The 9,924-nt window shown below is 44.7% G+C and overlaps 1 protein-coding gene across 1 annotated transcript in view; it reads left to right on the top strand.

Moving 5' to 3' along the window:
- Positions 1-309: 309 nt before the first annotated feature.
- The window catches only part of LOC310997512 (rho guanine nucleotide exchange factor TIAM1-like), a 56,875-nt gene continuing 47,260 nt past the window's right edge, over positions 310-9,924 (top strand). The window contains exon 1 of the mRNA XM_083987230.1: positions 310-475. The gene's annotated coding sequence lies outside the window, so the exon portion shown is untranslated. The remainder of the gene's footprint in view (positions 476-9,924) is intronic.

Genomic DNA, 9,924 nt, shown 5'->3' with positions numbered 1-9,924 from the left:
CCCAGCACACATGCTGGCAGTCAATTGGCAAGCCGGGGGAGGTGAAATTGGAGAGAGAGAGAGAGAGCGGGAGCGAGAGAAAAGAGAGAGAGAGAGAGAGAAGTGAGAGAGGGAGGAGGGCAGGGTGAGTGCATGTGGGAGAGGACGGGGACGGGGAGAGCCAGAGAGAAAGAGGGGCGGGCTCAGACTCAGGCAGCGGCTCACACACCCTCCTCTCCTCAGCCTTCTCAGTCTGGTCTAGGCGTGTAAGAGGCAGCATGTGCGAGTATGTGCTGTAATGTGTGTGTATGTGTATGTGTGTGTCGTGTTTAGGGAGCTACGCTGGAGTGCACGAGGAGACGTCTCACCGGTGCAAAGGATTTCCCCCCCCTCCGCCCCTGTTTGCTCTCTGAGAGGAGGACACGTGTTTGACAGTGTTTTAACCACCACAGGGAATTAACTGTTACACACAGACAGGTGTGGAGTGTGAGCCAAGGTAAAGAGACACTTTTTCTTGTTTTGAAGATGTGTGTGTGTGGGTTGGTTGTGAGTTGCATGGATGGAGTTGATTGTGTGTTCATGTTGGATGTGATTAAATGATTGTGAGACCTTCTCTATGAAGTTACACTAAAGGGTTCAAATCTAAGAGAAGCTTGTTGTTGCATACGGTGTGTGTGTGTGTGTCTGTGTGTGTGTGTGTTTAAGTGTGGTTACCAACGTACTCTCTGAGATGGCATAGTTTCTTACACAACGTGCCTCTGTGTGTGAGTGTGGCTCCTCTCCGTTGCTAGTACAGTATACTACTGTGTTTGGTGTTTGGGACTCCCCTCGCTCCCTCTCTCTCTCTCACACACTCACACACACACACATACACAGTCATATAGATTTAAATAAATACAGCGAGAAAAAGGCTTGCACAAATCTTGTTCACCTAGCCAGGCTGAATGGAGCTGTGTGTGTGTGTGTGTGTGTGTGTGTGTGTTGGGGAAAGTTGATCAATCATTAATGCTCTCCCTGGGACTCTGCCTAGTTTCCTACTGGAGGTTAATTTGGTGATAACGAAATACCTCTAACTGCCTTCTAGCCCGGCAGCACCTGGCTCTCCCCTCTCCGTGGAGCACACTGTGTCGCTCAAAGGGCAAACACAGTGATGCAGACTGTACTACGTACTGTACCGTGGCAGCGCCTTTGATCGATTGTGAGCTTTTACGTAACAAATACTGAGCAGATGAAATTCCCTAAGATAAAGTCAGATTACACTCCGGTTGGATAAAAAGAAAAAAGGAAAAAAAAATCAAGTGGTGCTTGTAGTAGTTATGAGTTTTTGAAACCTCGTTAGAGAGAGAAAAAAGAAGATCATCAGTCCTCAAAATTACTGGTTCTGCCATCAAAGGCGCAAAATGGAGAGAGAGAGAGAGAGAGAGAGAGAGATCACACACTGAAGCATTTGGAGATGATAAAGACATTAGCCTGCTGTGTGTGTGTGTGTGTGTGTGTGTCAGATGAGTCGTTATGAAGAGGAGAAGCAGCTAAAGAGCAGATAGAGAGGGACTACACAAAGGCAGAGACCTCAGAGCTGCTGGGAGTCTTCAGAGAGCAACAGTTAAAGGGAGTGAGGCTGTGAAGAGCAGCCAGAGTGACAGTGGCCGACAAGACGGAGGAGGAGAGAGAGAGTAGATTAGATTAAAACAAAAACAAAGGAGCAGAAGCAGGAGTCTGTGAGTGTTCACTTTTACCTCCCTGTGAATGCTTCACATGTATTTAACATCTGTCACTCAAATGTATGTGTGTGTGTGTGTGTGTGTTGTGTGTGGGCATAATGGCATTAGTGGAGGTGTTGGGTCTCAGCTGTGCACAGGGTCGTCTTCAGGCATCCAGACAGCTGAAGAGTTACAAGAGGGCAAAGGGCGCAAAGTCTCTGCTGTCCTGTCTCCTCCCTCACTTTGTGCCTCTTGTCTAAAAACAAACAGACAAATTGGACAATTTGGTTCACTCCCTTCAGAAAGGTCAGTCCAAGTCAATATGTGGGCTATAACATGGTACAAAAAGTAAAAAAAAAAGAAAGAATTATTTATTTATGCAGCAGAATAAGTACAGTCCTGATGAGGACAGGAATCAATCTGTTTTGATTCCACCGCTTGAGAATGATGAGCTGTTATCAACCATCAACATTTGTGTTTGTTTAGAGAAAAAGAAAACATCTAAACTCTCTCTCTCTCTCTCTCTCCCTCCCTCCCTCTCTCTTATCTTCCCTTCATGTTATCTTTCTCGCTACAACTCACTGCTTCGGTTGCCGCCATGAGGAAGTTGAATATTGGCAGGGTGTTTTGAGGAAGTGATCCGTGAAGGGATTTATAGTGACAGATAAAAACTGGTGTGTGTGTGTGTGTGTGTGTGTGTGTGTGTGTGTGTGTGTGTTGGTGGAAATGTGTGTATATGTGTGTACTTTTTTCAAAATTGACAAAGACTTTGTGAAAGCCCGTGGCTGTGAAAAAGCCATTATCTCAGATACTTTTACACACAGCTCATTCAGGTTAATGCCTATGTGTGTCCATTTACTACTACGCAAGCATGTGTGTGTGTGTTTGTGTGTGTGTTTTGGACAAACAAGAGTGTGTGTGCATCCGCGCAACCATGTGCTCTGTGTGTGTACAGTAAGCTAATATAGTGTGTGAGCGTGAAGGGGGGGATGGGGCTCCGTTAAGTGAGCCTTGTGGGCAAGTGTGTGTGTTTGTATTGTGTGTGAGGATGTGTACGTACTGACCCAGATTGATACACAGCTCTCCTGCTCAGCCGGCCCACCTATAGGGCAGATGGAGGTAGATATACTGTATCCTCTTCCAGGCCGATGTAAACACACACAACAACCAGCCACTTGTTTTTTGTCTCAAAGGAGGACGTTGCATTCACTTACAATCTGAAACCATAACCACCGCATGAGTACTGTATAACTCCAACCCTTACTGTATCCTAACCTCAAGTCAAATGTGATGGTTCACACTGCAGGGACCAGATCGTAGTGATAGACAGATGATAGATGGATCACATTGTGATATCCTGCAGCCTTTGTTTTTTTTAAATATGTTTTTATTTCCAATGAATTAGCAGAAAAAGACAACAACAAAAATATCCATCCTGATACAATATCAGTGGAGTGACTCGTACAGTTTCTTTGTTTTTTTTCAACCCAGATCCCTCCCCTCTCTGTATTTCCCAAAGAGAAAGAAAAGAAGAAAAAAAGGGGGGAGAAAAGAAAAGAAAAAGAAAAAGAAAACGACCAACCAACCAAAAACACAGAATAGAAACAGAACAGGAGAAGCCTTTGTTTAATCTACACTACAAATACAAATACATGAATCACACTTATCTCTCGATCTGTCCATGTAAAGCTCATATTGAGCTACATCAAATAATACATTAAAAATAGAAATAATAATAATCATCATCATCATTAACAACATTGTAGTGAAGCTTACTGCAAATACTCTCACATCTTAATCCTCCACAGTGAATGAGACTCTTGTGACCTTGTGGCAGGTCAGAGGAGCGGCCTCTCCTCTCTCTTTATGATTACGGACGCAGCACATAAGATGCAGTTTGAAGAGCATGTGGCGGGCATGATAAAGGGATGATGCAATTAACATGAAAGGGATGATCTCTCTCTTCCTCTCTCTCTCTCTTTCCCTCTCTCATTCTCTCTCTCTCTCATCTTTGTGTCTCATTTTTTTTCTCTCCAACGCTTCATCCCCCTCTTCCTCAGTGGTCCACTTATTTCTGCTGTTGAGCAAATATAGGGCTTATGCATCAGCCCCCACAGTGCCCATCTCCCCACATGCAATCAAGCTGTTTAAATGTTTGTGTTTGAGTGTGCGCCTTGTGGGGTTCTCTGTGTGTCTCTCTTCTCTATGACTGTATGTGTGTGTGTGTGTGTGTGTGTGTGTGTGTGTGTGTGTGTGTGTGTGTGTGTGTGTGTGTGTGTGTGTGTGTGTGTGTGTGTGTGTGTGTGTGTGTGTGTGTGTTCCTGTCGCTCACTCTCCCAGTTCTCCGCTGCTGTCACTTGCAGACCACGACCAGACGGATATTGTTGAAATCTGTTTTGGGGAAAACCAAGACGAAGCTGACAGTTGAGGGTGGAGAGGTGCTTGTTTTTTCTCTTCTGTGCGTGCAGTAGGAGGGGGAATCCCTTTTGGAGTGTCCATGATAGAATAAGCCAACAACGATATCTTGAAAACTAATCACAAAAACTTTCTGGTTGACCTGCTAAGGGATGATGGGTCACAAGAGGACAAAAATAAAGTTTCCATCCAGATGTAGCTCCAGATGTGGGGGTTCACAGAGATGAGCGGCTCTAAGGCCTCAGACAAAACCATGAAGATGTTTTTAAATGATAGTTCAACAATTTGGCAAATTGGTGCATTGCCATAATCCCTATAGTCTTAGCAGTAGGTTTGTTACCTTTAATTATCGGTGCAAGCTATTTTTAGAACGACGGTGCAGAGCCGCAAGCTGCTCAGAGCTACGCTACGGACGCTAATGGGATTTCTTGGTTTCCATCATCAAATACACAATCCAACAACTCCAAAACGCTCTCGTGGACAAGTTGCGACCTGCACATTCACCACACTATGAGATAATAACGGAACGTTATGAGACAGAGTTGTTTTCGAGGCAAATGCAGAGACTGCTTGCCGAAAAAACTGCACCAGACGGGAACGCGCATCAGTGGTTTGGCATGAATTTACCTCGAAAACAACTCTCTGTCTCGTAACGTTCCATTATTATCTCATAGCGTGGTGAATGTGCAGGTCACAACTTGTCCACGAAAGCGTTATGGAGTTGTTGGATTGTGTATTTGATGAGGGAAACCAAGAGATCCCATTAGCCTCCGTAGCGTAGCTCTGAGCAGCTTGCGGCCCTGCTCCGTCGTTCTAAAAATAGCTTGCACCGATAATTAAAGGTAACAAACCTACTGCTAAGACTATAGGGATTATGGCAATGGGCCAATTTGCCAAAATGTTGAACTATCCCTTTAAGTATTAGTTTGCGGAGCATTATTAGTGTGTAGTGGTTTGTGTGGCTGTGTTCCACAGTCTTGGCCTTCAGCTGGAGTAAATGTGCAAAGCCCAGAGAGTCAGAATGAGTCAGTGTGAACATTATGTCACGGCAACGACGTGTTTGCTTAAGTGCGTCCGTTCATAATGTCGCTCGTCTGGTCGAGCAGGAGCACGAGAGTTGTCAGCCTGCAGAGTGCGTAACATCAGGTAGAGAATGTTTCCACCCCCCACCCCCACCTCACTCTCCTGCTGAGAAGAAGAAGAAGAAGAAGAAGAAGAAGAAGATGCGGAGAGAGTGGGAGAAGCAGAAGGGGATGTCTCTAATTGAGAAGTGGTCCAGACGGGGGAGGGGTGTCTCAGAGCTGACGTGAGCTGGCATGTGCCCTCATTCATTTCCTCCCTTTTGTCTCCTCGCCGTGCGCTGATGAATTGGGAGTTTCTTTCTTTCTTCCTTCCTTCCTTCCTTCTCTCCCTCTCTCTTTCCATCCGTCTCTCTCTCTCTCTTTCTGTTTCCGTCCGTCTCTCTCTTTCTGTCTCTTGCTCCATCATCCCTCCATCCCCTCCTCTCTTGGTGTGACAGCATTTGCCATCCCTGTCATGTCTGCCCATTATCTCTGATCAGTGTTGCGTTCCAGCCCCCACATCACTGTGTATGTGTGTGTGTGTATGTGTGTGTGTGTGTGTGTGTGTGTATGTGTGTGTGCTTACATGCATCTACATCTTATTTGATATGGTTAGAGCCTCAGATGTTTCTAGGGTGCCCTAGAAATAAGAAAAAAAAAAAGAAAAGCTGCGGTGAGGGGTTATAATGCGTAATTTTGTTGAGTGATCAGCAAACAAAGGATGCTTCTGCTGTAAACAACTTGATGTTTGTTATTCTGGACGGAGAAGAGCCTTATAAGCGAGTGGCAGAATATTATGAAACTGCGTTTGTTGTGGAAAAACGGAAAGAGCAGTTCTTGAGACAAGACACGTTACCTGAGCAGGAAACTGGTTTTAAAGACTTCAGAGCGAGAGAGTGGAAACACAGTTGTGTGTGAAGTGCTGAGTAGGGATTTAAGGCAGGAATTACTGCAGGAGTGCAAAGAGTGTCTTCAAAGATTGTGTGTTTATGCTTTGTTTGCTCTGGGGAGATTTGCCCTTCCTGGGATCTTCTTCTTTTTTTTCTTTTTTTTCCAAATCGCTGTTTGGAAATCTTTACACCTCCTACTTTGCCTGAGTGTCTTGTGGGTTTTGAGTGTGTTTCTCTGTCCAAGCAGCAGCAGCAGCAGCAGCAGCAGCAGCAGCAGCAGCAGCAGAAACAGGTCACTTAGCCATTGTCTCCTCACTCCTCTCCTCCTCTCCTTCACTCCATCTCTCCTTTCAACCCTCACATTACATTAGTTACAGTTAGTTAGAGGGTTAGTTAAAGAGAACGCCGACCTGGCCTGCGACTCAGCCCTCATCGTGTAGTCACACTTCACGTTCCTGCTTGTTGACCTGGAAGTGATGCGGTGGGATTGTACAAGGCGGTCTGAAGCAGCCTGTGTATGCATTTGTAAGTGTGTGCATGTGCAAATATGTATGTGGATATGTCTGAAAGTGTGTGTACAACAAAAGCAAGGATGAAGGCTTACAGGCAGAGCAGCATGGATTCTTTATTTTCTTTTTTTTTTTGTTTTTTGGATTGAGTTTCTTTGGGGATAATACGAGCCTGTGGTGAGTGCTGTATAAGGTTTCTATCAGACTGTGTGTTTTTGTTATTGTCCTGTGGTGCATTAGCTTTTAGGCACCTGAATGTGTATGTGTGTGTATGTGTGTGGTCAGATTGCCTTTGTCCACTCCCCTCAGGCCTGCACTCAGATGTCAGCGAGTCGTGTGGAGCTTATACAGGTCACTAATGCACTGAGAGGGGAGGCTCTATTCACTGTAGCCACTCAGAGAGCCCAAACAATAACCCCCAGCTCGAGTCCGCACAAGAGCTCAACTACCAGGAAATGGACCCATTGACCTAGATCCAACCCCATCCACTGAAGAGACGCCGCTTTGCTGGCATGTTGTTGACATCCCCGTCTCATCGATGGCCACAAGACGCCGTTCAGACATTGGTTGAAATCAACGTAACGTGACGAGTCATACAGACGACTTAGACACTTTTATAACTCTCGTATAGAGTTCATACTGAGTGAAATTCATTTTAATGATGTAAAATGAATAATTCCGACCACGTTAAGTAGAAGAATGTTCCAGGATGATATTGCTTTGGAAAAAAGGAAGCTGAGTTTTTGTTTTTTGTTTTTTTTCTGGAAATGATGCCTTATGTTGATCCCAGCCTGGAGGTCGTATGCTAATTTGACACAACTCGTTTCCATATGTTGTTCTCCTCTGCAGCTCTGCAGCATCTGCTTGTGTCAACCTGGCGGAGCTAAAAAAAAACACAACATAAGTGTTGTTACACTGTGTGTTATCAAGCTTAAGTCATGATTGTGTTTAAATGTGATCATTGTTGCGTATACAGTGAATCTCCTAAAGGGAGATAGCTTTAGCATTTTCTTGACTGAATAATGAACCAGTTAATCAGAAAAGACACATTGATCAATAGAAATAAAATCATCTCACGGTGCTTCACAAAGTGTAGGAAAGTACCCTAATGTGTGTGTGTGGTAAGATTACTGAAGCAGTTTGTTGTCGTTGTTGAAATTTGCAGAAGATTGATGCAACTTTCTGGGCGGAGGTCTCCTTTCGTTCTCCGAATCTGTCACACCTTATTGTGTCTGACAGTGTGTATGTGTGTGTGTGTGTGCGCGCACAAATGAAGAAGTGGGTAGCAAAAAGGAGGGATGTGAAAAGAACAACATGTGATCCACATTTCAGAATCTGTCTTTATTTAGAGCCTGCTCTTCATTTGCAAGTACAATGTGTTTTTGTTTTTTTTTACCCTTTTTAATAACATCTTGTCTTTTATTATTAGAAATAATAATACCTAGAAAGCCATCACAAGACAGAACTGAACTGTCTTGGTGTCCTCCTCCTCAGAGCGGTGCTGCTGTTTGTCTGTCACATTCTTGTTGAACATTTCTTACCCCCGTCCCTCTCTGCTGCTCATTGTCCCCTGTCTCTGCTTGAAGGGGGCACTTTGTTTGTGAGCTCCGCTGTTGACTCAGGTGCAGGAGATGCACTGAGATAACTTCCCCTTCCACCACCCGCCGTCTCCCCTCCCCCACCTCCTCTCCCGCCATTCCTCCTGTGTGCCGCTAACTTCTGAACACTTACCTGCTCCTCCCGCCTCAGCCGCAGTTTGTCAAGATTTGTGTTTCCCCTGTGTCTCCCTACACCTCCTCTCTTACCCCTTTCATATCACACCCTCTACACTTTTTCTCCCCTCTTGTCTTTGTGTGGTCACGCTGAAGCCTCTTTCTTACTCATGGTAGTACTACAAAGGATTTGCAGGACCTCAGCAGTTTTCCTAATTAAAAAAAGTGATGAGAGTCCTGCTCTGTGTTTTATTAACTGTCCTCGCTTTACTCTTAAGAATCTCATTAAAACCAGAGCAAGATACCTGCATATTGCATTGTTGCACTATTTATACCTTATTCTGTGCACCATTAAGGAATATTTTTGGAAGATGGTCCTAAATTTCTTTTTTCTATCATACGTCATGTAAATTCAGTGTTTATAAACCATGCGTTAACAGCTAAATCTGTGTTTTCTGTGTGGAAACCTTTTTATTCTTCTACAAAACTGTAACATGAATCAACAATTTTAAAAGTTCATGTTGTAAAGGGATAATTCAACAAATTGGCCTATTGCCATAATCCCTATAGTTTTAGGAGTAGGTTTGTTACCTTGAATTGTCAGTGCAAGATATTTTTAGAACGGCGGAGCAGAGCCGCGAGCTGCTCAGAGCTACACTACGGAGGCTAATATGTAATGTATGTATATAATAATGTAATGTATATGAGAGTTGTTTTCGAGGCAAATGCAGAGACTGCTTGCCGAAAAACTGCCCCCAATAACGCGAATCAGCGATTTTGCATGAATTTACCAAAACAACCCTGTCTCGTAATGTTCCGTTACTATCTCATAGCGTGGTGAATGTGCAGGTCACAACTTGTCCACCAGAGCATTTTGGAGTTGTTTGATTGTGTATTTGATGAGTTTGATGAGGGAAACCAAGAAATCAGACAATTAGCCTCCATAGCGTAGCTCTGAGCAGCTTGCGGCTCTGCTCCGCCGTTCTAAAAATAGCTTGCACCGACAATTAAAGGTAACGAACCTACTCCTAAAACTATAGGGATTATGGCAATGGGCCAATTTGCTAAAATGTTGAACTATCCCTTTAACAATGTATTCATAGTTTGTTACAGTAACAAACCACAGCTCCTCTGTCTCTGTTGTGGGCCATCTGTTTGCATCAGCACACACTCCCTCGGACAGTGGCTCTCTACAGACAGCCTTACTCCAGTCATATTGTTAATGACAACAAATCGTGCCTGTTCACATCTGCCCTACTTCGACACAGCATCTATCTCTATCGGCCCCTCAGGACCTATCAGCACCACTCCACCTCTCTCCCTCTCATGTCTCCTTCCACCTCAGCTCACATCATTTGTCTGTCTACCTGTGGCCCAACACTCGATTCCACCCGCTCCCCAGCGCTCTAACAACCTCTCATCCCCCTTTCAACACCATCATCTCTTTTTTTTTTCTTTCTCAGACCCTCTTACCGCTCGCTCTGCTCCCATCCCCCCTGCCTCAACCTCCCACCTCACTCTACCTTTGCTTAAAACCCTCTTATCGCTCTCTCACCCACCCATCTGCCCTGTTATTTCGCCGTCTCTTCAGACTGCACAGAGCGGAATAGGAAGTATTACCTGCCAATTTGGCTCCTTTCACACCTGTCTGTGTTTGT

The sequence above is a fragment of the Trachurus trachurus genome (assembly GCF_905171665.1).
Source record: "Trachurus trachurus genome assembly, chromosome: 14".
Classification (NCBI taxonomy): domain Eukaryota; kingdom Metazoa; phylum Chordata; class Actinopteri; order Carangiformes; family Carangidae; genus Trachurus; species Trachurus trachurus.
The sequence above is the reverse complement of the archived record's forward strand: the minus strand, read 5'-3'. Positions and strand labels throughout refer to the sequence as shown.